The sequence below is a fragment of the Maniola jurtina genome, chromosome 7 (genome assembly GCF_905333055.1).
Source record: "Maniola jurtina chromosome 7, ilManJurt1.1, whole genome shotgun sequence".
NCBI classification, from domain to species: Eukaryota; Metazoa; Arthropoda; class Insecta; order Lepidoptera; family Nymphalidae; genus Maniola; species Maniola jurtina.
This window is the reverse complement of record NC_060035.1, coordinates 6502146-6528311: the sequence shown is the minus strand read 5'-3', so window position 1 is coordinate 6528311 and position 26166 is coordinate 6502146. Positions and strand designations below refer to the sequence as shown.

Sequence of the window (26166 nt, the reverse complement as noted above, 5' to 3'; positions counted from 1 at the left end):
ACCTAGGTACATGTAGATAGGTTAATTTTACACCTCTAGTTCAAAATACCTAGTTATCACAATCGCCAATCAACACCTAGGTCAAACACAAATATTTCATTCCAAATACATTTTATAACTTTCTGTTTTAAACAGAACTTAAAATCTCTTGTTAGTGATATTCCATTTAGGCGTTACTATAGTATTAATAAAATTTCTGTATGATGTCAAAATATTTTTGTAGTGATGATATACAAAACTATACGGGCTAATATTATAAAAAACTTCATTTACTTTGCAATTGCAATTACGCATTGTAAGGTCTACATCTCCTGAGGATGCTCCGGTGTCGGGGCGAAACGTGCGTCGAGTGGTGTTGGGATTTGTGTGGTGCTGCGTGGTGGTGGTGCGTGTGGCGAGCTTGATGGCTGGCTTTTCCTGCATGTTTATCAGTGGGAGGGTGGGCGGTGCATGTCGCATGCTGCATGTTGCACCATACAGATTTCTTTGGTTTCGCGGATTATAGCAAATTAAGCTTTTGCTTCCTTGTATATCATGGACTTCTGCAAAATAACGCCTGCTTCTATACTACATCTAAGATATTAATACAAAATCCTAAACAGTAAAGACAATTCTTTAAGATATAAATTAAAGGTACAACGAAATTTCTATCTATCCAATCGTTTAAATAAAATAGATGCTCTCCGTTCTTTTGAGGTTGGAACGTGCGGTATGAGGGTATCCAGGCCGAGGTCTGACTTGCCCCCGTCGGATCGCAAGTGACGTCAGCCAGACCGGGCATGGATGAAAAACGCATGCGTTCGATACAACCCCCGCCTACCGTGGCCGTACCAGCCCGGCCCGCCACTTCTCGGGTGGCGCGCGGCAACCACACTTGCTCGCCCGCCCGCTCTTTACTCCCGCGCCGACTGAAAATAAACTTTGACTAACAGTGCGTGCCGTTTGAATGGACTTGGACTCGTATATGTAGTTTCTGTGACTTATGTTAGATGCGATTTTGTCCGTGTCGGATTCTTTGGATGCATTACAACTCAGGTAAGAAATTAGAATTATTGGTTCAAAACCAGACCCTTATAATGGAATAAAACACAATAATTAACACGACGTATAAGAAAATTGCGTCGAATTTAGTCCTTGACAATAATCAGATTGATAAACTACGATACATCAATTATTTTGATACCATTATTATAACATTACACCCAAATGACGTACAAAGTAATTCTAATAAGTCAAAATGCGTTACATTTTGATTTGCGGAGACGTAAACCAGTCGTATTGTTAGTAGTAGTAAGTATTACTACGTTGATTTTTGTTGGAAACACGTTTTTATCCTTAAAACAATTTTGCCATAAAATGCCATGTACGATGGTTGCGTAATCTTCTGATATCTTTGCGTTCCAGCGATCTTACACATCGCAGGCGCTTAAGTAATTTGTCCCCTACCATCATCATGGAATTGTAAATGAAGTAAAAGAAAGCTTACTGTAGGCTGTGGAGGATCCTTGCGGCTGGCTTGTCACGGCGCGCAATGCACGCCACATGTATTTATTCGATAACTAGTCAATTTTTATCGATTGTTTTTTGTAAAGTCGACTATCGTTTTTCATTTCATTGGAAAGGGCCAATAGGCGCAAATTTGCATTTTGGGTTGAAAACCTTGGGTTCGTGGGGTGAGGATGCTAGATCCTTTTTTAAGGACCCGTCATTCCGTCTCATGGAGTCCACGGGTGACCGGAGGGTTGGCAGTTACCTCGGTCAGCATATTAGTCTGGCCATTGAACGAGGTAGCACAGCTATCGTTTTGGGTACTTTGGTTTACAATGGTTTATTTTAAAAAGTTCCTTTAATTTAAAAAACACATTTCACAGGTGAAATTAAAATTATCAAATGAATGATAATTTTTTTTTGCGCGCGCAACGCCAATCGGAAGATCGTATCGCTGATTTTTGGTAACATATACAAATCAAATCGAAAGAACATATATCTAGCATCCAAAACAGCTCTAATTAAAGTGTGACGTTATTTATCTGTTTTTGTTGCGTACTGACGTTTCACTTTACATCTGCATGGCGCAACGACCATCTTATTTCTATCTAGCTGAATTCTGTGGTACTTACAGAATATTCCCAAGCTACGACATGCATGGAACTTATAAGTTAGTTTGACATGATCCAATTAGTGCCTATTAATCGTCGCGGAGCAAACTTGAGCTTTGACGTAGATCAAGTCTACTTTAATCGCAAACGGCCTCGGGTATGATTAAAGCATTCATGGCGTTATTGAATTACTTATGCGAATAATTGAAAGGGATGGTAAGGAGAAATGGAGGAAATTCTTTGAAATGTAAATTATTAAGGGAATTTTGAGGTATTAACTGATTTTCGTAAAACTAGGTAGGTTTCGTTTAACTCAAAGGTGAGTGAAGTCTATCAATCTGCACTCGGCCAGCGTGACGGACTATGGCCTTAAACCTTCTCGTTCTGAAAGAAGACCCATCCTCAGTAGTGGGCTGGCTATGAGTATTTCTTCAGAAATATCTTTTATTCAAATAAACTTTTGGTGATTGGTCATGATAATGATGGGGATGGAGGCTGTACTTTTTCGTTTTCTTTGTAAAGATCTCCAAATTCAATGCAATAAAGTAAGGACATGTGGGACCGAAACGCTGTTTTTCGAACTATGTATAAGACTAGATACTCTAGAAGTTAGATCTATACAGTGAACAGTAACTGTATGAATACCCAATACGGTTCGCGCCGTTCAGTGTCGATTGAATGCAGTGGCCGTCTCCCGCGTCACTGTATTGTAGGGATGGTACGGAGCTTCGGTTCCGGTTCCGTTAAGTCGGAACTTCCGATTACTATTATACTTTCGGTTCCGACTCCGGCTCCGACATTTTTTAATCGGAGGTGTGAATCGGAGGTCGAAGCATAGATAGCGGGCGAGTGCGGCGGCGTGTGCCGACCGACTGTTATGATTCGACAGGTTCATACGCGTCGCGCGGGGAATCGCCCCTCCCCCGACCCGCGCACTCAATTGTCAATTATTTTTTCACTTGTTAACGCACACGACAGCACGACACGTTCATTGGTTAAATAGATATTTGTTTTGATTTTTGCGGCTTATTATCAATGAAAGTCATCTGTTTTTGTGTTGGACAATGAAACCTAAATCAAGTTGTATTTGGAACTACTTCATTCAAGTTAATTCGGATTCGGCAAAGTGTAAACTTCATTCTATTTAAACTTGTTGTTTATATGCCAATTTTGTTCATTTTTTATGTTTTATCATAAAACATAAAACTTTTATGTTACAACTGAAACTTAAAATAAAAAAAAATACTACATAATGTTTTATTTGTCCTTAAATAATAATTCTCTCTCATGTCACCCTGCTTCCGATTCCGATTCCGACTGCGGTTCCGATTCCGAGAAAGCAAATTTAAAAACTCCGATTCCGGCTTCGGTTCCGATAAAACTGCTTCCGTTACATCCCTACTGTATTGTATCCACGGCTTTAACAGAGTTCTACATTTAGTGAATATTCATGTAAGTATCAATAGATGAACTGTTGTTGGTTTGCAGGTACCTACGTTAGTGTGGCCTAGTTGTGCCATATCAATCGATTGAGATTGTTAAGTAATGTTGACATAAGTCGGAACTGGATGGGTCTAACTTTGGTATTTTGGTTTCCTCAGTGCGTTGGAGAGCACATTAATCTGTCGGTCCCGGTTATTATCTCTAGCATCTGATAGGCTGCAAATTAGCCTAAGAATCGAAACCTCATTCTTTAAGTCCAGTTGTATGCAGAAAGATCTGGGAAGCCACCGTATTATTATCCCAAGACGATATACCTACGATTATGTGATTAATAAGAAAGAGTCACGACCCTCAATCAGGCTTTAAAGGAGACTTAAAAGGAGAAGATCTATGTTAGTCTGGACATCGATGCGATGTCATTTTTCTGGATCAGATAGGTATGTCGTTATCCATAACCCATAAACGTCCATTGCTGGACATGGTCTCTTGCAGGGATCCATACGCCACGGGATTTTTCATTGTTAAATATTTAATATTTAAAACTTATCTGAGAAAATTACAGCTACCTACAATTTTTAATAAAAGATAGATAATAACTTTATTAGTCGTCATTACAATTAAGCCCACTATTTAAGCAAAATCTCACACCCGCGTTTTTCTTATTATTTCAATACCTAATTAAAAAAATGCTTTCAAACATACCAGCAGCGTATGCCAGCAGCCATGTCTTATCCCGATAATTTTTTCTTCCTTTAATAAGTAGATTTTTAATACTTACATATGGATTCTAGCCTTTTGATTTATAATCAATTTTTAGTGCACATAATCTGTCTATTCCTAAACAAAATAAGTGTTTTAGCTTTTAATAAACACTGTGCAAAGGCAATGATGCTAACACTAGGTCATAGCACTAGGTATAAATCGTAAAACTTGAAGTTGATCCAGCTCTGATTAAAAGTTGGGAAATCCCACTTGAAAGGCACATCGCAGCGCTGCGTGAAAGAGGTCACCAAAATGGACGAACTTCCTGCAAATCCGAATGTGTTACTTTAGGATTTTGATGGTCCGTGAATGAAAGTTATCACTAACAATCAAGTGACCTATTTGCTCGCTCGTGCGCTTTATAGCTTGAGTGCTTTTCCACCTTTGAATTCTTCACTTCATTTTCCTGGATTTTTAGTAAGTAAGTACTTAACACTTATAAAATTTAGTGGTAGCATAGTGGTTGCAATAATTATTTTAGGGTATAAGTTGCAGCAATGATGAAATAGTATTGACAACCGCTTTGAGCTGTCAGTTAAGTTTAATGTACGTAGGTACATACTTCTATACATTTAAATGATCACCAATTAAGAGGGCTCTCTCCGTCACTCGTTTCCACTCGTTTCATACAATCGTAGTTCCAATTTCATTTGAATATTAAGCAACCTAAGTCCATGAAATTTTGCAGACATATTCTACAAACTAATATCTATGTCTGTGGTTTTCCAGATTTCTGTTAAAATATTCGGTTTCAAAGTTACGCGGTCTTAAAATTTTCATACAAATCTTGGAGCCCCTGTAATTTTAAAACTACATATTTTTAGAAAAATCTAAAACACCACAGACACAGATATTAGTTTCTAGAATATGTCTGCAAAATTTCATGGACTTTGCTTGCTTAATATTCAAATGAAATTGGAACTACGATTGTATGAAACGAGTGGAAACGAGTGACGGAGAGAGCCCTGTTAACAGAGTCCTTTGTGATTCTATAATCGCTCAGGTTTGAACCGGTGATACCAGTACCTACTCGTATTGAGATTTTTTGATATCTTATTGGGAAGGACCTCAGTAAATACGAAGCGATTTGCTTCCTCGTTTCTAATGATCGAGCCGCTATGATATGGAACTATAGTTATCTTACTTTGGAAAATATTAATTATTTGTTCATGAGCACATTTACATTTTTTTTTTGTGATGTAACCACAAATTACCGGTTTTCAGATTTTTTCCTTTACTTTTGCTTTAAGACATTGATTGCTACATGCTAAATTCCATGTGTCATCAGAAAGTACCCTAGGTTTTGATTCCCTTGTCTTGACAGACACGACAGACAGATAGAGAGACAACTGTTTAAGTGATCCTTTAAGGATCCATTTTTCCTTTTGAGATACGGAATCCAAAAATACAAAGCAGAGAGAGATAATACGAAAACAATCGCCTGTGGACACTAGTTTTGTTCTGTATTACATTGATATAATAGGGTCACTGGAAAGGGACCAAAAAACGCATGTTATTCGCGCTGTTTCGTTCCCATACATTTTCTTTACGTTTATTTCCCCAATTTATTCACGTCGCTCGGCCTCTTTATTCTAAGTGTGGTGTACAATTTCTTGCATTACCCACACAAGATAAAACGATTTTCCTTCATTAACCACAAGATAAAACGTGTTCCGGCTATACAGTGGGAATTATGACCATCTCCTTCGTGCCTGTCCTTTAAGCGGAAGGTCTCACGTTCGATTCTTAGTTGGCTCATTTTAGGAATTCATTATTTCTAAATTGGCTTAGGTCTGATTTGGTGGGCGGCTTCGGTCATCTCTAACTGGCAAGGCAGTGCCGCCAAGTGATTCAGCGTTCCTATCCAGCGACTAGGAGTAGGAACCGATTAGAGACTTATCATCACCATCTCAACGCATCTCTGGGCTACTACTAAGCACGGGCCTCTCTCAGATTGAGCAGGGTTTAAGCCATAGTTCACCACACAGTCATGACATGACTGACATAATTATTGAGAACACTCAGGCATGCAGATTTCCTCACGAGGATTTCCTTCACCATTAAAACAAGTTTTTACTAGGTATTTAATTGCTGGGCCCCCAAATAGGACTTAACCACTAGGCTATCTGATATCTCCGTTTTTATAATAAGCTTCTAGAAGACATTTTGGAGATGTCTCTCAATAAGTTCAAAGTTTTCATAAAACGTAAACTGATTGAAAAATCCTATTATAATGTAAAGGATCATTTAAATGATACGAAAGCTTGGGAATGAGTTACCAATCAGCTTTGATTTGAGTTCTAATAAGTGTAAGTGATTTTGTAAAGTGGTGATAATAATAAAAAAAGAATACCCTGCTGAGTTTGTTGTGGGCTCTTCTCAGACTTGGGCGCGTTCGGAACCCCCGTACCTATCGTACAAATTTAATTATTTTCACCATCAAAAGGAGCACAATTGTACCTAATTTGAATAAATGATTTTGACTTTGACTTTTGACTTTTTGACTCCACTTTTTCCACCAACACAGTAGAAAAACCAAAACCGCATACGGAGCGCCTAGAGTTTATTCAAGCTTATGGCAAAGCTGCGTGGTTTTGCTGAGCTTTTAAAATATTTTTTTTACATAAGTACCTAGGTTAACCCTCTTACAAAAAGTATTTAAGAAGTATTTTCAACACTTGAGAGAATTCTTTTAAGAGCAAGAATTTTACTTCTTAAAAGTTTAACGTGATTTTTTTATTCAAATGAAACGGACTTCAAACATCAACTGTAAATTAGCTTTATAAGACAGATAGATATGTCGTAGGGAAAAGAGGAAATCAGGGATTTCGCGATTTTCTTAAAATATCAAGAAATCCTGTAAGAAGCTTAATATCCCACTTGATTACCTCATTTCATAAATCTGGTAAAGTGGTAAAACACTGAACATAGTTTAGTGAATTTTAAAACCTAATTCCAAGCGAACTAAGTCGTGGGCAAACCTAGTATTTAATAGGTAGTTACATTACATCTGAAACATAAAACAGCGATTTATATTAAAGGGAAGTAGGTACCTAATTAAATCAAAGTGGCGTTAATGTAGTTGTTAATGGAACCCCTAATTGCTACCGCACAGTGTCATCATTAACATTTGTATGGAGCTATATTTTGCAATACCGCTAATAGCTGTATTAATAACCAAAATGTTTATTGTATGACGTAAGTTACCGATGTATTTACCAAAATAATTTTATGTATCGAATAGCATTTCAAACCCCTATTTTATACCCTTAGGAGTTGAATTTTCTATCTGTATGTCATCCGGTAGTTTGAGCTGTGCGTTGATAGATCAGACAGTCAGTCAGTTAGTCGTCAGCTTTTCCATTTATATAATACTAGCGACCCGCCCCGGATTTGCACGGGTAACTTGTTACAATTTTCGTAAGGATCTCCAATTGTTTGAAACCAAAGCCCATGGCACTCAGGAATAATGTAGCTTACTTGTGGTGAAAGAATTTTCAAAATTGGTTGACTAGTTCCAGAGATTTTTCATAAATTCCTTACAAACAAACTTGCAAACTACCTCTTTATAATATTAGTATAGATAGTATAGATTTAGATTGCTACGCTACGCTATTGATGAAGCCACATCTCAAAATGTGACCAAAATGTAACTGCCACACAATGCTAAGTTTTATCCCATGCCGCAGAATTCATTTTATATGACATAGGTTTCGCTTAGAATTTCTCAAATGATTTATTTGTGATTTTAACCTTGATGTCAACAGATAATTTAATTGATAAAAGATCAAGCATGTCAAGTAGGATGCTGACAGATCTTATTGATCGTTAACCCACATCATATCGAGCCACAATATGAGTATTATAACCAGCGGCAAAAATTGAGAAAATCTATAGACACCTCTAAACGCACTCTCCATACCTAGACCTCTAGACCTCTAGACTCTATACACGTGTCACAAAAAACGTAAATGATATCTGCATTTGTACACTTTGCATAAACTTAATAACCTCGAGGAGTGGAACCGAGGTTCTTAACTGAGCCAACTCGATCTCTTGGGATCATCCATTTGGATGGAAGCTAGTCACCGAGCTAGCTGGTTTAAGTTGGCAAACTTTCAGATGAGCTTTCACAGTTTATGAACTAATAAACCACTATCTTTTCACCACCCGTACCCATCACTATCCATATTATAAATGCGAAAGTTTATTTATTTGTTGGTTTGTCATTGTTTCTTGGTCGGCGCAACGAAGCAACGGATCGGCGTGATTTTTGCATGAACTTCGTTAAAGACCTGGAAAGTGAAAGAGTTCCTACAGGATTGTTGAAACCTAAATCCACGTGGACCAAGTCGCAGATATCAGCTAGTGCTAGATAAATAAATGAACAAACACTTTTAAGATATCATTCCGATCGCGATACTCATCACCGGATAGGATGCAAACGTTTTAAAACATAATTATCTAGCTGTCTGATTAGTTTCAAACTCATCACAGATTGGCTCGTTATAGCAGCGTTGAGAACTCGCTTCGATTAAGCCTAGGAGTAAAGCTAACGTACAAAATGATATAATATTCTAGATCGAACGAAAGCAATATTATTCTCCAATATAATTGAAAGGCGTCCTAGTAGTTCTTCTGACGACTCGTAAGTGCAAGAGTTTTACTAGTTGTCAGCAATCCATCAGATCTAGGTAAGAAAATAATACCAATACGCATCATATTGACTTTAATGAGATACTTGTTTTCATCGCACGAGTATCAATTTTCCGCTTCCATAATTTAATTGTATAGAGTTATCAAAGATTATTTGATTTCAATGGAACTTTTTTATGTACATTCTAACGTTTTATTAAAGCTTTAAGCTACTTTTACGGCTATTACCACTATGTGCGGTGCCTCATAATATTATGATGCTATGAAAGTATCATTATGGCTATCATCGATATTTTTATTTCACAAGGTAGTACGATTTCGCTTGAAAATTGTGTGATTGTCATAAATTGTTTATTTTATGTAAGTAGATGTAAAATATAGTCTGTTTGTGACTGCGAAACATAGGTGACATTCTTTTTTGGCGGATTATGATTACAATATTAACTTAGTAGTACTTATAAGTGATTGAAAAAAAGTATAGTCTGCCAATCTGAACTTGGCCAGCGTGATGGACTATAGATAAACCCCTTCTCATTATGAGAAGAGATCTGTGCTCAGTAGTGAACCGGAGATGCGTTGTTCATGATGACGATGATTGGGAAAAAGTCTTGTTTTCTTGTAAGAAATATTGTAAATACTGTGAGATCTTCAGGTCACCAAAGACACAAATGCCTGGATGATATTAAGTATATGGGGTCTACCTAATACCTGTTACGAACAAGGCTTATCTACTTACATAAATTAAAAGAGAATTGAAAATCTTTTTGCATAATGTATTTGATTACCATGCGCACTATCCTTGAAATTAAGTTATCATTTCTAAGATTTGAAATGAAGTTATCATTTCGAGGATAACGAAAATGACGATCATGAAAAAAATATCCTCGACCGAATTCTATGAAGTCAAAGTTTGAATTCTATGGACCGTACCAGAATTGCGAACCACATTATCACATTTGTCAAAAGTGAAAAGGACAACCCTTTTTCAATATAAGCAGATGTCAAGGAGAGCACAAAGCCAACAAGATTGCCTCCGGACCCGTCCGTCTTTGAAATTCTGCCTGCGAAACATCAGGCGTCGCTTACAATGGCTTCTAAATCCGCGAAAAGCCAAACTCGGCATAGAAAGGGGTAGTCAATTATTTGAATCGTCTCTCCCATCTTATTTTTAATGTTTTATCTAAATCTCATATTTTCGCCGAAAGACTGACCTATTTCGCTTAGGGGGTCAACAGAAATGTTTTTTTAATGGTAGAGTTTAACGCTTCCATGAACCAATAACTTCAACGATGTTTTCCTCAAAATTTTCTACAATACTGTGACAATAGAAATAAGTAGATAGATAAAGGAAAAGCTTCCGGTATTTTAGTTTTGCGAGTAGGTATTATAATTTATAATACAGCGAAGTAAAAATTCGAGACGTTTGGTTATATAAAAAGATAATATTTCATTGATTTAGGTAAATATAATTGAGTGAGCGGGTAGAGTTACAATAGTTCAAGGATGAGGTATCCAGGCGATTTCTCGGACCTGGTTCCCTCGTTTTGCCAAAGATCTAGGTATGACCACATGGCTAAGGCTTCGAAGATAATCATATAAAGCAACTGTTCCGCACAAGTCTATTTGCGGTTGTTCCAATTGTCTTATGGAAAGCTTCGGCCGTGACTAGTTACCACCAAAGGATGCCATGTAGAACTCGATGGCTTTGAACTGCCTTAATGCACGTACATCGATGGTGTCTCAAGATGGTAGAGGGCTATCAGTAAAAATATTTTTTACTCTAACAATTCTTATTGTTACAACACATTTATAAAGCGTTTAATAGATACTGAAGTGCTAATGCTTATTTATTGGATCTCAAATAAACTTTGATACCGTGTAATTTGATGCTTTGTTCCTGGCCGGTCATGTTTCGCATGAAATTGCTTTAATCTCACGGTCCACTCCTCCGGGAACTTAGCTGTCAGTAACGTCACAACAACTACAGTAGTTTAGGGATCTGAGAAACTTGCTGTTACAAATTCTGTTGTTCATGTATTAAATTGTAAGGCTCAGAGTCATTGAGGTTTTTTTTTGTTATCACAAAACTAGTCGATCCATTCTGGTTTCACTAGGGTGAAATATATGTAATTATGTACCCTTATGTAAATACACGCATTTTTTAATATTTTTTTTATTTGTTTGTATCCAAAATTTATCGTTATCATCATGGTCAACCCATCACCAGCCCACTACTGAGTACAGGTCTCCTGTCAGAATGAGAAGGGTTAAGGCCATAGTCATTAAGAGAACAGAATAGGTACAATTTTGAGAGTATAATAAGCAGTATAGTGTTAAGTCAGTCAGTTTGTCATTATTTTATTTAAAAATTAATTTTCAAAAATATCAGACCGTGAAAATAATTATTTTTTACATTGTACTTTGGATAATAAATTAGTCAGTCTCTGGCTTCCAACAGAGAATTAAAGGGGTCTCCAGCGCCCCACTAAGGGACATTATCTTTTAAGCCCATTTTCGTGCTCTCTAATGCTTTGATATTAGGATCGGAGCAGTAAAAAGTATGCAAAATATAATTAGCGGAAGCATCGATTCTTAGCCTTAATTATGGAAATATTGTAATAAAAATAAGCATGAAAGAGATTTTTTTAATTTATCTTAACAATGTAAATAATATGCCAAAATAAAACAAGATGTTCTGGATAATTTTCGTGACCAAATTTGGCACACGCACGTTATTCCCCAGGATGTAAGCTATCTATCTGCATCAAAATCGAATCGTACAAAAAGCAAAACAAATCGGTAAGCAGGCAACACAACGAAGCATTATGTGTGTGCATAACTCGTTTACTTATTATTTTACACCTATCTCTCTTTAATGAATTGTCGGTCTCTTTTCACCATACCTACTTGCAATAATTACAAATTACATATTTCGCTGATTTCCCCCACAGCAGGCACTAGGTAGTATTGCCGCTTACCCACGCTGATAGAATCCGATCGTCGAAGCACAATTATGTCAGAGTAAAATGGCCTTAAACCACCTTGAGATAACGTCTAAAATTCACGACTTTAATTAGCAGTTTTCACTTGCAGTGCTGGCTGTAGATATGTGGACGAATTTAAGCTTTAAAACAAGACAGTTAAGGTCTATTCATCACTGAAATGTTTCGAACCCACAAAACGATAAATTATGCGGTGTAGGTATACCTATAGATTACAGAATGGCAATATCAAGTTGATGTCCCATTTTTTAAATCTACCCTACCTATTTTATAAATTATTGTCAAATAGAACTTGAGCACGCGGATTAATAGATCCTAGTAGTGAATTCATTTATGGTGTATTGTGTTATTTTTCACACTGAATAACTACTGAACTTCTCACCACCATGGAACATTTATTTATCTTTGTTTAAAAAGCAGAGATTGTTATTTGAGCGGAATATTTCGATAACCGAAATCGATGATATCGGTAAGTAAACAAATATAACCTACTCGTATTGAAATTATGTTTATGGTTTTACTTATGTGCATTTAGTATTTTCTAAATGTTAGCGTAATGTTTTTAGTCCATTTAATACTTTTAATCAGACGCATTATAATATAACAATGTAACCAATATACTAAATACTAGTTGATGCCCGCGACTTCATTCCCGTGTATATAGGTTATTAAAAATCCCGTGGAACTCATTAATTTTCCGGGATAAAAAGTAACCTATGTATTAATCCAGGATATAATCATTTACAGATGAATACCGTGCGCTTGTGGGTCTGTCACTACGGAGAAACGGGGCATGTAGACAATTGTTGACCTGGGCCCAAACCATCAGCTTATAAGATGGAGTCACATCACCACCAAGAAATCGTTGCAATGCATAGCGTGGATTCCTTTTTAAAAATTTGGTTGACAGCGACCAAGCACAATGTAGTTCTACAAACTGTGCGGAAGCATTTGCGTGCGGCCGGAATACATTACGAAGAAAATATTACGAATGGTTTGCACCAGGACCATAGACTTTCATTTTGCAATGAAATATATAAACTTTGACTGATGTAATTACGTTGTTATTTTTAATAATGAAAAATCTTTTGAGTCGGACAAGGATGGACGTAAAATACCATAATAATAGAACAACAGGTCAACGATATATTATACTTTGAATAAAGTGGTAACTTCAACCTGGGAGTCTCTGTGGGGCAGCATAGACTTGCTGGAATATGGTTACTAACATGACGAGTCGATTACAAAAAGTAATAGCTTACGAGGGTGGCCTACCTTTATACATTATTAAATAAAGTATAGGTAATTAATTTAATTCTATTTGTGAGTGATGTTATTGTTATTGCAGTTAGAAGTTATAATTGATTTTGATTTCTAACTGAGTAATTAACATGTTGATTCATCTCACAAACCTAAAAGTAACCCAAAACGTAAATAAAACATTACGTTCATACTTGACCGACTTTTAGCATACTTCACATCGATATTGGTTTTAAATTACTATAGGAGTAATAGGAGTAGATAAAGTATGTCAATTTTTTTTCCTCTTTTGTATACCTTCTGTTAACTTGATGTGTTAATTTTTTGACAAGCGTCTTATTTATTTCTTGCTTATTATAATAATTTATGAACTGCACAAAAGACAAATAAATAACTTCTAAAATAGAAAAGTGTTATTATTTTTGTTTTTTCTTGCTTATAATTATATTGTTTGAAAGTATGATAATTTTGACTGTATAAAGAAGACAAAATAAATAATTGCAAAAATAAAAAAGCAATCCCCCACTAGGATTAGAACTCACGCCATATTTAAGAACTTCAACACTATTACCACTCGGCCATCAGAACTATGTTGACGAATGTGAAATTTGCAACCCTATACGACTGGTAAGGTTATCTAGAAGTGTGAGTGAGTGTAGTAAGTGTGAGTGTATCTATTATCGGATAGCATCGGGTCGTATCTTTGTGTGTTATACATACGCGCGCATTAGTATGCTCTGCCAAGCGAATTATTTTTCCGAGTGTACGAATTGGCCGTGAAAATTTTGCAGACAGACAGCTTCGCATTCATAATATTGATAAGTATGGATGACGTAGGTACTCAGGTACCTACTTTAAATTCGCAGCAAAGTAAATCATTATTAGGTATTATCCAAGACAGGAGTGTGAGGCCCTCGCCTCCGGTGTCTAAGCGTTGAATGCCCTCATGTTATATTGTTTCTCTAGGAGGGGTCTCTCCGTCATTTGCTCCATACAAAAGTAGATTGGTTCTTATTTGAATCCAAAACCAATCAAACTCAAAGAAATGTAGATTTTTTTACATACAAATACTTAAACACGTGTAAGTTTAAACTAGTAATATTTTTATGGAAATCTGGCAAACCACGGCATAGATATAAGTTTCAAGAATGTATCAACAAAATTATGTCAAGGTTCATTTGTAAGGTTAGAAACGAGAATCAAACTACGTTTGTATGGGGTGAGTGACGGAGAGACCGTCGTTAACAAAGGCTAATTTCAGTGCGAATACGGTAATTCCGGACGGTAATTTCCACGAAACTGAATCAGAAACGTTAAACCACAAATTAAGGTTGACTGAAGTTAACTTTAAAATTCTAATTCGCAGAATGGTTGCGGAAACAATTTCGAAATGTAGAAGTTGATAATTGTCCTAATAAACATTTTGTTTATTTATAAGGACCGACATTTTAATTCAAGATACAGAACTAAACTTTTACTATCATGGAATACTTAATAGGTAGTACCTTTGCTAATAATAATTAATTCTTACCTCTAGGTATTGATAGGCTAATCAAATGGATGGTTGATAAACGGGTAATAATTGATGCAATAAAATCGTGAACTAAAATTACTTAATTGTTCCCCTTTATGGAGAAACTTAAAAGATTAGAGACTTTTGGAACAGAAGGGGGACTTACTTACGAAATTTTAAGTAGGATAGCATTAAAAAAGTTGTCGAGTTCATAACAATGAACTAAGTTTTAAGAAAATATTTGTTTTCACCAGCCTTTACCGGAAAATGGAAATAAAAGAATAAAAATGAAGTAAAACATTTCACTAATCCTGCACTCTGCAGGAAAAAAGCCATGGCAAGTAATCCATACAAATATTATAAATGCGAAACTATGTCTGTCTGTCTGTTCACAGCCAGTTCACGGCTCGTCCGTTTAACCAATTTTGATGGGAAAAAGATAATAATAGATTTGCATCTTGGTAGGCAAATTTTTATCCCAGAAAGTCAAATAGCGCCTATAGGATTTTTAAAAATCTAAATTCACGCAGACGAGTCGCGGGCATATTAGGAATTAATAAAAAGTCCTTTCATAAATACAAGTAGCTACAAATTTACTATTTAATTTCAGTAAAATGTTCATCTCAAAAACCTACAAAAAAATAAATAGAAAAATCAACGAGTATAGGTAACCAAGAGAAAAAAATATTATTGCAGTTAAATTCTGTTTTGATCCCTGAATTCAGGTTCAGACGCTTTGACGACCTTTTTCCGTTCTGGAAACTTTTTTATAAATTTTTGTTTTGTTGATTTTTCTCGTTTTCTTTGTAATGTTACGTTGCAATACAATTGTTCTAATTTTTCCTAAGTGAAATCGTTGTTCAAAAGTCGAAAGAAAATCCGTTCAAAATTAATCTTGAAAAAATAGTATTTGAGTTTGAGAGCGTTTTCTTTTCAGTATTAAAAGAATATTATAGTTGGCTAGCAGCAAACTATTATTTTAATACCTATCTCTGTAGACATCATACACACTTTCAAATATACCTATGCTACTTCACGAAGCGTAGAAACGGCTTGGCTTTTATAATAAAATTCTTCACAGTAAGTGAAGAAATTCTAACTTCAATCGTTTGCGAAGTTTTCAGCTTTAAGTCCAATATTATTGGTTGATTTCAAGTTAAGTGAACCGTACTTTCACCTCTATTTAAAAAATGAAGTAAGAAATCGCGTTCCGTAATAAAGGTTAAGTTCAGATAATGATATTGATTGATTTAAAAATCAATTACCAGCATAATATTCTTAAAAACAGATCAGACCACCCACTAAGCGCTACCAGGTACATACATTGTCAAGCATTATGTTGGTAAATATAAGATGAATTAAATTAATCTGAAGAAAGCTTGCCTAATTTTCTAAGGGGAAAATTCTTGTATCCTAAGAAGCTATCACAGAAGATTACGATGAATGACAAATTATACCATTTCTGATTTTATTTGCCGGCAATTTGTGAAGCTTATGAAAGCTTGTGTTGATGTGACAGGCTTTCATAAGTAGTTTCACTTAGGTATACCTACTAGTTTACGACATAAAAACAAATATTTAGTTATAAGTAGAGATTTATGGTATAAAAAGCAGTAGGTATAATATTGTTTGGTTGCGTAAATTCTACGTAATTATTCACATAACAATTTTTTTTATGACAGAAACATAGACGTATAATACTTGATATAAATAAGCGAGCCTTTAAGATTCAACATTTTGAGATTCAACATTTTGCGAATTCAACATTTTGAGATTCAACATTTTGCAAATTCAACATTATGAGAATTCAACATTTTGAACCTGAAGGATAAGTTTTGGCCAGTTTTGTTATCACGTTATCAATCAATATGTATCAACACGAAATGTTTGATAGTTTGATTTAAATAGACTAATTTGGAAAGAAGTCGAGTATTTTTGACATAGATTTACTCTATCCCTGGTAAACTTAGTTTAGTAACAATGATAGAATTTACAGTGTACATTTATTATGCATTGATAGTGTGTTCTAATCTCAATGATTTGCTGCATTAATTATGTGCAATGATGTTGTGATGCTGTATGAGTCTATGATATAGTTACGATAACTTACAGGCGTTACTTTAATACGGATAGATAGGGATTTTTTTGAAATACTTGAGTAAATTGCATTGGTTTTAAATAAACATTTTTAATAGTTGACATCTTGGTGCGAGCGGTTATTTTGATGGCGTAATTTGCATTTTCAGTACTGCAATAATGGCGACTGTAGAGACTCCACACAAATGGTGATCTCAGATGTACCTATGTGTTATAGTTAGTTCCGAGTACGCTCACACGACGCTCACTGCTGCTATCAGCGCCAAAATGGCGAAAAGAAGTTGCTTCTAAAACAGGTCCGCAACCGCAGGTCCAGCGGTGATGAATACCTACGGTAATGTACAATCACCATCACACTATCACACTATAATATTATAAAGGAGAAAGTTTGTATGTGTGTGTGTGTGTGTATGTTTGTTACTCCTTCACGCAAAAACTACTGGACGGATTGGGCTGAAATTTAGAATGGAGATAGATTATACCCTGGATTAGCACATAGGCTACTTTTTATCCCGGAAAATCAAAGAGTTCCCACGGGAATTTTAAAAACCTACATCCACGCGAACGAAGTCGCGGGCATCGGCTAGTAAATAAATAAATTAAACAGTTTCTATGGATAAATCTTTCTGTGTTTTTGTCTGCTGAACCAGTAAAGCAAATTCTGCATAACGATTTAAGAATAGTGGATTATACTAGTTATAGTGCTTCAATTTAAGCTTTGCAGGAATTTATCAGACTGAAACTGAAATGGGGACACAAAACCGAGTTTCCACTAAGCCTTTAAAACACCTATCACAATTGATTGCGGAAACAATTTGGGAATGAATTTTGGGGATTGACGAAATGGTGCACGTTTTATAGCGCACAATAAAGTTTGGACATGGAGGGAATTAGAAATAAAAAGACTCGGAGCTGTTAAAACTAGATGAGTATATGTTTAAAATATAAAAAAATATTAAACATATTAAACATTTTAATTTCATATTATTAAAAATACCTCCTCGTAATATCTGATATTATGTTTTAATTTTTAAATATTTAGATGATATTTTTATTACGCGGTGGATCTCTGTAAAAAATAATAAAGAAAACAAAACACAAAAACAAATTAAATAACAATAATACATTTAAAATAAAACAAAGGGAAGGAAAATATCGAATAAAAAAGAAACCGATAAGTACCTGCCACCTGAAATTCTCAGAAAGAAAATGATAATTAGCAAACGCACCATTGAAAACACGTTTTTATAAGGAAAATACCAATCCATCTGTTCATTTTTCAAGTGTAGCTCTTTAGGAACATGGAAAAAGACATTTTAGGACGATGTTTTAAGTGTTCATAAACTTCGAAAAAAAATTTAAAAGTTTATGAACACTTGAAGTTAAGAACAACAAAAATTGAGAAAATGCTCGTTCAATTTTCGTTAAATTATTTAGGATTGAAAATTTATTTGTTTTTTAAATAGAAAAGGGTTAGGTTCTGTAGTAATATAATATACGGGATTTTTGAAAACCTAAATACACGCGGACGAAGTCGCGAGCATCCTAGAGAATGCTCGCGACTACTAGCTATTTGTTTTTCATCGATAACTAGAGTTATCGATGAAAAACAAATAGCGACCTACAATGGGGTCAAATGGGGGTTCAGATCAGCCGGCTCAAGTTACAAAGATGCCTAAGTAGAAGTAAAAACTTAAATGTAATTTCGCGTCGATCCCCGTCTTGGGACTATATACTTTGCTGTTACTTTTCTGTACCAAAAACCAGCCGAAAACTTTGTTATAAATGACTGTTTAACGGCGTGTCAGCTTTTTTCTGCTAAGAAAATGGGAATTTGCCGAGTCAATTAATTAAGCGCCTAAAGCTCAACGGCAAAAGAAAGTGATATCCGAAAGGTCATGACTACCTACTTATAAATATTAGGCATATCGTGGATAAAGCTGCAATTGGGGTCTAGATTTTACTTAAATATTATTATCTTAAGATCTAGAATCAAGACCGATCGATTTTAAGAACAAAATCAGAGTAACATTTACAGATACATATTATAAAAAGACGCCCTGACTGCCTGGATGACTGATCTATCAACGCATAGCCTAAATCTTTTGGGGTGAGAAACTTGAAATTTTGACAGTAGCTGCCTTTCACTCACTCAAAAAGGGTTATGGAAATTCTATCCCTTCAATGATTTTCTAAATTCCTTTCCAGCGAAGCCAGGGTGGGTCGGCTAGTATTTTTATTATATTTGAATCAAATTTGAATATAGAATTTATATTAATTTTAAAACTTAATGCCGGCTTGAATAAGGCCATTGGGAATATAACAGCTATTAAATATATATTATTCACAATCAGGTCAAGTGAGAGTTCAAGCAGCTTGACTTATAAAGATAAGTAGGATGAAGCTCAAACGTAATTTATTCTTCCGCTTTGAAATCCGTCTGGGGACTACGCTGTCTTTTTTTCTTAGTCGATAACTTTGTTAATTTTTTTTATTATTATTGTTAGACAAAGAACTGTTTTGTGTAGCTCTCTCGTAGGTGTCAAAAGGTGCGTAAACCTTGTGCCAATATACTCGTATTTTGCGTTGTTACGCGTAGGTGGTGCACATACACTAACGTATGAAATTGTCTTCACTTTTTGAAATACAATAATTGTACATTAAAATGTAATTTAATCTGGAGGGAAATCGTTGCAAAAATAACTATTATATTTTTACTATAAGGCTGATATATTTTTTGAAATCTTTCCTTCTTTGGTAAACAATCAAAATTTTCAAATAAGTATATAATTATGATAAGCAAAACCTACAGATATTTAAATATATGTATTTACTCTATATATTTTTGTTTAAACAAGATTGTTATATGTAAACAAATCTTTTGAAAGTATTCAATAATCGTAATCCAATAGCAATGGGAATGAAAATTTGTTTAGGTATGTTTCTAACTTTTAGTCCTCTGGGGACAAAGCCATACCATACTAAGTATATTTGATGTTCAAATTCAAGAGATTTTAATAAAACTCTTCAAAGTGACTAAAGAAATTCAAAGTCCAGACATTCGAGGCCACATTTGTTGGTCACTGAACCATCATTTTGTTTCGTCTCTTTCGTCTGTTTTAATCCGAGTAAATTTTTTTATTAGGTACGTCTTCAATCAGTTTATAAGATTATGTTGGTGAATTAAGGTAAGTTAAAATCTTCATGTTATGAAGATAAGAGTTTTAAAGTATAGATTGTTGACTGTGGAGTCAATGCAAAATAATATTACAAAGTAAAATAGTTTTAACAAAGGTCTGTCCCTCACAAGTTCCTAGCCCATTATTAAAGTTATATGTAAGCGAGTTTTGTCTAATAAATATTCACTTCATTTGAAATATTCATTTGATTTCTGTTAATTCTTGTTAGGTAGGTTAGGTACCAATTGGAAATTTTCGAATCATTAGGTAAATAATTTAACCACAGGAGAGTAATGTGTTGGAAAATTTGTAATCACTGAAAGAGAAACGATTAGACGAATAATTCGATAATTTAACTTTTATTGGAACCCAAGGTAATTAATTTTTGAGTAACTAGCCTCGTCATTAGAACTTGGTGTTTACTTATCTACATATTATTACACAATATTAGTATTTTTTCTGGACCTTTTTTTATATTAATAGACTAGCGCTTGGCTGCAATCAGACCTGCTGGCAAGTATTGATGCAGCCTAAGATGGAACGCACTTGCCTAGAAGATGCCTATTCACTCTTGACTTAAACGTACCTACCCATATTAAAAGTGGAGGGTGGAATACCGAAACGATGAAAATTACAATGTAAGATTAGGATAGAAAAAGCTTTATTATCTTTTTGTGATGATTTTGCTCTTAACCATTGCTTATTGCGGTAGACCTAGTTAGCAGTTCAATCAACAGCGGTTGCACATCAGTTAGACTCAAATATACGCATCTCGTCATCTCGTCATTGTTTGGTAGAGGGGAAAATGAGTTCACATGGTGGTTTTGTATTGGGTTTGAAACTTTAATATTCTAATGTTTAAATTGTCGTGAGTGATTTCCATTATAAGTATAGATTGTTAGTTCTTACGACTAGTATACTCACGTTGAGACTCAACCGCGCAGCGAGCTGAGTCCCTATGAAAAAGGACCCCGGATGGGTTAGGAACTAGTCGGGGTTACGTGAGTACTATTCTTATAACTATAAGATTCTTGTGTTCTTGAATAATCCAAAAGTTATGACGTGTAGTAAAGTTAATCATTTAATATTAAAACTTAGTTTTTTGTTACTTTTTCACGCCACAATGAGCCATTTGGCTGAAATTTGAAATGGAGAGCTTTTATGATTTAAGTTAGCACATAAGCTACCTATTTTTCAACTCGGAAAATTAAAGAGTTCCCGCAGGATTTAAAAAAAACCATATATCCATGTGCACAAAGTCATGGGCATTATCTAGTTAATAAAAATTCCAAAAAATATAGGTAGTAATCACGTCTATCTACGGATATAAGTAGATAATAGAGAAAGACCGTACTATTTATTAGTGCAAATAGGAATGTAATCGAATTGTATGAAAACCATTTCATATGAGATATTTAATATTTAAGTAAAAGCGGCGGGCTAACAGACACATGTGTAATATGAATATGTGCTGTGTCGGCCTTGTCTAGACCCTTCTCAAAGACAGGCGATAATGGACGTCACTTGATATCTTATATCTCCGTCCAAGTTTACTTTTAACTTGATCCAACATTTCTTTGTGAGAGCAATTTTTTAAATATTTACCCTAACGTAAGAAAATTTTGTGCTGTTTTTTCTACCATTTGCGTAATGTGAATTGTGTTTGTCTGTCTATGTACCTTTTTAATGGCGTAGCCATCAAACTGGACATTGACAATCCTTTTATCCCTGGTTATCATTAGTTCGAAAATAAAATTTTCATAATTTATAAATTAAAACCATTAATATTAGTTTAGTTTTACATATATCGGCACTTCAAGCACTATTAACGTTAGCATGTTGGTGACGCAACCTTGAAGTTTTTATCTCGAATTCGTCCAACGCATCTAAAGAAATTTTCACTTCCACAACACTTTAATAAATACAAACAATACAAAGTATTTTGTACATCAAAAATAGGTAATATCTTGATTACCAGTTCAGAAACAAGAAATTCCAAGACTTAAAATTACCTCAGCGAAATTGTGGCGAACTTAGCTCTGAAAGTCATTTATTAATTTAAAAGCTTTGCACGACCATTTTGCGATAATGAGATGGTACCTACTTTACTTCCTTCAACTTTTCTGAAGTTTAAAATTACCTACTAGTTTACCAACATTCTTATACGTTCAACACAAAACTGTAAAGTTATAAGAATAAGCCGGTATAATTTTATATTATCAACAAATTTAATCTCATTATGATATACTTATTAGATCATGCTAATCTTGTAAGAATCCCTTGGGAACTCTTTGAAAAGCAGCCTATATCTGAATCTGGCTTGCAAGCTATCTCTGTAGTCTGTACCAAGCAGATGATGTTTGCGATAATTGGATTTGGGTTTTTGAAAATCTCGTGAAATTCTTTGACTTTCCGTGACAAAAAGTAGCCCATGTCCACCTCTGGAATCGGTTAAACAGATGGGCCGAGAAAAGCAAGCGTGCTAACCGTGTAATTATGAATGGACCAAACTAATTACTTGTAGGTAAACAAAAAGACAATCATTTAATTAATTGTAAATATCTATAATATGAATCTACTGTTTAGAATACGTAAAAAATATGATTATACCTAGAGTGTTAGGTCCATTGAGGTCCATTTCACAACATGGATCTTGTGAAGACAGTGACAAATTCAAAATGTCCACGACTCCTAAAACAAATCTATTGAAGACAGAGATTTATTTACGTATTATACATCTCTTTTTGTCCTAGCGAACGAAAAGAGACGTAATACAAATAGCCAGTTTATTCCTGCTTTATTCGAAATAAATTTAATGCAAATAGGTATACTTTTCATTATCAGATGACTGCTTTATGGCCCAACGAAAATAAACGGCGCGGAACTATGGGCGGTTATGTTTTTGTAGTTCATTTTAGAAAAGGGTTTCTGAAAGGGAACACGATTCAGTTGACCTATTTCAACTATTTAACTAGATTGTGATAGTAAATAATATTTCAATTCACGGCATGTTTAAAATATTGAATGATGATAAATAACACGCTTGTGTAACTAATCTATTTTTAACCCTTTTTTTAACCTTAACTATGTGATTTATGAATTTGAGTTTTCCGATATGGATAAACTGACTGACATAATACACCTCTGAGTTCGTCCCGTTACAGACTCTGCCGCAAAGTGTCTTAAAATCACACTAATCACACTAATATTATAAAGGCGAAAGTTTGTGTGTATGTGTGTGTGTGTATGTTTGTTACTCCTTCACGCAAAAACTACTAGACAGATTTGGCTGTGGAATGGAGGTAGATATTATCCTGGATTAGCACATAGGCTACTTTTTATCCCGGGAAAATCAAAGAGTTCCCACGGGATTTCGGAACACCTAAATCCACGCGTACGAAGTCGCGGGCATCAGCTAGTATCTTATAAAGTTATGTCACTGCAATTAAATACATAATATTATGTCACAACAAATAAGTTTAAGCATAACATTTCGACTCAGCGTCGCCCATTTTAAACTTGTATTCACGAAATTCGAAATTCCTATCTGAAGTTTTCAGTGAACTTTGCATATTGGCGCACTGAATTTAAATCGGCTTACAACAGCAACAATAATAGTTGTTTGTTGGGACTGGGGACTGATAACAGTATAATTTACAAAAATAAATAAAAATTTATTGAACCTTAAAGTACTGCCTTACTTTAAGGTCCATGTGAAAAGATACGTAATCACAAAATATGACTAATAGATGCCCAATTGTGTTTGAGCGGATATTTTTGCGGACACTTTTTGACGTCATCTCATCTTGTATTTTTTTTCATCAAAGCTTCTACAGCAGTTCTACAAGTTATTTAAAAATTCAAGTAAGTGCCATATTTAATAGAAATTTTATCGATCAGCAGTTGGTCCTTTACAATATTTTCTTTTACGATCTTTCCATAACTTGGATTACTTTCATTGTCGTATCTTGGCCGATGATTAAAACTCACCATCAATCAAAAGCTATAAAGAAAAATGACATCGTATCGAGTTTCCGCCGTAATTAATTGCTAATATATACGAAAGCTAAGCCAAGTACTTCAATGTGTGCGTAGTAACCGAAAATTGATCTTATTAGAACGAAATGGCGATGGCAGGAAGTTCGACCATTAATCAAATCCCAAGAATTACTTACTAGTTTTGGTGTTTGCATTAGAGTTCGGTATGCCTAAGCCAAGTCACCACGAAATGTTGGAGTTAAATTTTCTTTCTTGTCACAAAATGTAATGGGAGTAATTTGAAGGTACTTACCTACTTTACTAATAAAATCTTACAGAGATATTCCCTTCTCTAAATAGTAAAAAAATTAGCAATCGTGAATAATATAGATTATAGAGATTATCAATTTGACACTATTAGAACGTTTCACGCGGAAAGTTTGTATACTAAAACATTTTAATTTGAGAAAGAAAAGAATATTTATCTATTTATTTTCAATTAATCTTTGGAATAGATAAGATGACCCGCACGAAGCTTTGATTCAACTAGTCTACACGAAAATTCCCTTTTATCAAATTCTGTCAAGAAATAATAAAGATGCATGCATTTCCTGATCGCATTAACTCTAGTCACGAGTCTTGTAAGCTATAAGACTTGTCATGAGCTTTGAAACTATCGATATATCTGAAATTACTCTTGTATGCCATTGCGGCTCCGATATTCGCAAGTTTCTATGAAAAACATAGGAAATTGTGTAAGAAAACACATAATATTCTCTACTAGAGGATGCCCGCGGCTTCGCCCGCGTGGATTTCGGTTTTTTTTAAATCTCGTAAGAACTCTTTAATTTTCCGGGATAAAAAGTAGCCTGTGTCCTTCCCCGGGAAGTATCCCAAGTCTGTACCAAATTTCATTAAAAACCGTTCAACGGTTGGGTCGTGAAAATGAAGATAGACAGACAGACAGATAGACAGACACACTTTCGCATTTATAATATTACTATGGAAGTATGGATGGAAGTATGGATAATACAAGTTCTTTTTCTTCTTGTTTTCTTCCGGGTCAGTTTTGACACTATTCGTTTAAGGTACTTGAGAGTGAGCTGATAAAGTGCCTGATTACTCTAGATCATCCGAGCCCATTCTAGAAGTCAGTTGAGTAACTTCAGGCAGTTATCGTAGAGGCAGCGCATTGTTTGAAGATAAGAAGATATGATAAGATGATAACCAAAAATAGTGAGTAACTTAATAGAGCCAAGCCAAAAATAGGCAATATATAGGTAAAGACAGTGTAAAGTGCTTAACAGGGCTCTCTCCGAAAATTTCATGGACTTTGGTTGCTTAATATTCAAATGAAATTGGAACTACGTATGTATGGAGCGAGTGACGGAGAGACCCCTCTTAAGATTCCATTTATTTTGGCATTAAATCAAATCACGAATCTCTTAAACTGTCCAACGAGTTGTTATGAGATTTGGAACTGCCGGATACCGATATTCCAATTGCGGGTCGGATGTCTATCTGTCGATTTGCTGGGAAATATATAGGAAATAACTTTAGCCTGAACTCGTGGAATAGACATGCTACGACATTGTAAGTGCTCTATACTATCATAGCACTAAACAAATCATAAAGTACTGATACCCGTAACTTCGTCGGCGTGGATTTAGATTTGGGAATTCTTTGAGTTTTCGGGGATAAAAAGTAGCCTGCGCCAAGTAGCTTAAAAGTACATAGTGTTTTGTCTTGTACGATGGTAAGAAATCCTGGTTATGCAAGTCCTAACGCGTATTTGACTAATTTTTCTACATTGTGTTAATTTTATTTTGTTTGACAACGTTTAAAGTATACTCGTAATTTATTCCCTCCATGACTTAGAAAGCTCATTAGGCTGATCAAGATTATAAAAAATAATTAGGTACAGCCCTATTACATAATTAGAGCTGCACCGTATCGCTAAATCAGTTGCTGATCTTGCTGAACAGACCGTTAAGGTAAAGCCGCACCTGAGCGCATGAACGCGGGATGCGGCACGCGATGCGGGAGCGTCCACGACCCGAAAAAGACTAGACATGCATACTTCGCGACTCCGATGCAAATCGCGAACCTCATTTATTAACCCACGACCCAAAAAGTGGGGTGTTATAAGTTTGACGTGTGTATCTGTCAAACCTTCA

General features: G+C 35.1%; 1 protein-coding gene across 3 annotated transcripts in view; it reads left to right on the top strand.

Annotated features, from left to right (window-relative positions):
- Positions 1–858: 858 nt before the first annotated feature.
- Positions 859–26166, top strand: part of LOC123867144 — a 119277-nt gene continuing 93969 nt past the window's right edge. For all 3 annotated transcript variants that reach the window (XM_045909026.1, XM_045909027.1, XM_045909024.1), the window contains exon 1: positions 859–1035. The gene's annotated coding sequence lies outside the window, so the exon portion shown is untranslated. The remainder of the gene's footprint in view (positions 1036–26166) is intronic.